The sequence below is a fragment of the Cebus imitator genome, unplaced genomic scaffold (genome assembly GCF_001604975.1).
Source record: "Cebus imitator isolate Cc_AM_T3 unplaced genomic scaffold, Cebus_imitator-1.0 Scaffold292, whole genome shotgun sequence".
Classification (NCBI taxonomy): domain Eukaryota; kingdom Metazoa; phylum Chordata; class Mammalia; order Primates; family Cebidae; genus Cebus; species Cebus imitator.
In genome coordinates, this window is record NW_016107607.1 from 2501284 (window position 1) to 2503847 (window position 2564).

At 36.0% G+C, this 2564-nt stretch overlaps 1 protein-coding gene across 10 annotated transcripts in view; it reads right to left on the reverse strand.

Annotated features, from left to right (window-relative positions):
* The window catches only part of ALG13 (ALG13 UDP-N-acetylglucosaminyltransferase subunit), a 114818-nt gene that overhangs the window by 64630 nt on the left and 47624 nt on the right, over positions 1-2564 (reverse strand). The gene's annotated exons all lie outside the window — the stretch shown is intronic.

Here is a 2564-nt window from a genome sequence, read left to right on the forward strand (position 1 = left end):
AAAAAAAGGGCATTCTATCTGAATATGTAGCTGGGTACAAGGGTACATTGGTTATTCAGCTACATTTTCTCTAAGTCAGATTTAACAGATATTGTAATATTCAAATATCATTCTCCTCTGATTCAAAACTGTGTCTTTCTAAAAGCAAAAATGATATTTGAATGGCTTGGACTCATGCATGATAGCTTGTCGTGGCAGCAAAAACTCTAGCAGCAGAAATTGGTTGCATTAATAAGAGCAGAGAGAACAGGGAAAGGTAATCACAGGAAACAACAAGAGGAACCTTACTGTGAAAAGGTGACCCCACTTAACATGGACAATCACAAAGTTTGTGTTCAAGTAAAGCCAAAGCCCCTGCCAAAACGCAGACATTTTCCCTGGCTCAGAATACCAAATACTTCTAGAGGAACATTTAGTTGAGTGTTAGACATGGAAATAAGAAGTAGAAATAAATGTTCACGATTTCTTAGAAGGCTATGCCTAGAAATCCTTATTCAAAGAGTCCTGCATTGGACAAAAACAAACATAAATAGATAAGACTTAATTAAACAAAAAAGCTTCTGCATAACACAGAGTAAACAGACAACTCACAGAGTGGGAGAAAAATCTTTGCAATCTAGCAATCTATACATTCAACAAAGGACTAATATCCAGAATCTACAAGGAACTGGATTCAGCAAGAGAAAAAAATCCCATCAAAAAGTGAGCTAAGGACATGAATAGATAATTCTAAAAGAAGATACACAAATGGCCAACAAACATGAAAAAAATGCTCAACATCACTAATGATCAAGGATATGCAAATAAAAACCACAATGTGGTATCACCTCACTCCTGCAAGAATGGCCATAATCAAAAATATAAAAAAAATAGATGTTGGCATGGATGTGGTGAAAAGGGAAAGCTTTTATACTGTTGGTAGGAATGTAAACTAGTACAGCTTTCCATGGTGGAAAACAGTGTGGAGATTCCTTAAAGAACTAAAAGTAGAACTAATATTAGATCTAGCAATCCCACTCCTGGGTATGTACCCAGAGGAAAAGAAGTCATTATACAAAAAAAGATACCAGCACATGTATGTTTATAGTACACAATTTGCAACTGCAAGAATATAGAACCAGCCCAAATGCCCATCAATCAACAAGTGGATAAAGAAAATGTGGTGTATATATACCACGGAATACTACTCAGTCATACAAAGAAACAAAATAATGGCATTTGAAGCAACGTGGATGGAATTGAAGACCATTATTCTAAGTGAAGTAACTCAAGATGAAAAAATAAACACTGTATGTTCTCACTCATAAATGGAAGCTAAGCTATGAGGACACAAAGGCATAAAAATGAGACAATGGACTTTGGAGACTCAGGGGAAAGGGTGGCGGGGCGGTGAGGGATAAAAGACTACGCATTTGGTACAGTAGTACACTGCTCAAATGATGAGTGCACTGAAATCTCAGAAATCACCACTAAAGGACTTACTCATTTTAACCAACCACCACCTATTCTCCAAAAACCTGTTGAAATTAAAAATTTAAAAACAAGAGGTTTTTTAAAAAAATGTACACTGATAATTCTGAAGACATTTCTCCTTTATTTTAGCAATAATAGAAATTTGCTATGGATTTGGTGATGGGGGCAGAGGGAGCGGAATATATGAAGAGATTGAAAGCTATTGGGGTTTTTAAAATTCAGAACAAAAAGGAACATGTGACAAGTGAAACTGAAGGAACAGAAAGAAAGCATCTTTTTTTGTCATCCCTCATGGTAAAATTCTTATTTGCCTTTTCACTTGGATGGCTACTTCAAGACGTAATATCAAAAGCACATGACATGAGAATAATAATGGTGTCAGGAAAAGGAGGAGAAACTTTCTCTGGAAGGAGCAAAGTAAAGGAAGGAGAAAAAACAGAAAGAAAATTACATATCAGAGTTTTCTTCTCCTTCCTAAGGTATATTGCCTAAACAGTAAAAACAAAAATTTAGTATATTAAGATGTCACTATTAATTATGACTAATTCTCTAATTAGTCATAATTAGGAATATAAGTTAGTTATTCAAGTTCTTTATAAATATTCCGGTTCTCCTGGATACATGGTAGGACTGCCCTTCCCAGCTCTATCTAAAGTCAGGAATGACCAAGTTACTTGGGTCATTAAAATATGAACAGAAATGTTATGAGTCAATGTCCAATCTCTGTATCTTCTGCCCTGCTGTGATGATCATGATAGTATGTGTCCATCAGCCTGGGTCCTTAAGTGACTATGAAGAACAGTCATAGCCTGGAAGCCTGCTACCAACTTGAATTGAACCTGTGTAACACTAGCAAGAACAACTCTTCCCAAGTTAAGCCACTGAAATTTTGGGGAGTTGTTACAGTGCAGCATAACCTAGCTGGACTAAAACAGAAATTGGTAACTAGAAGTAGGGTACAGCTACAACAAAATCCTAATTGAGAAGGAATTATGAACGTGTAGCTCTTAGGGTAAGCAGTTTAGAAGACAGGATGTTAGTATTGTGCTTTGATTACTGTTGGTACGGTTTAAAGCAAGTTAGTTTAAGAC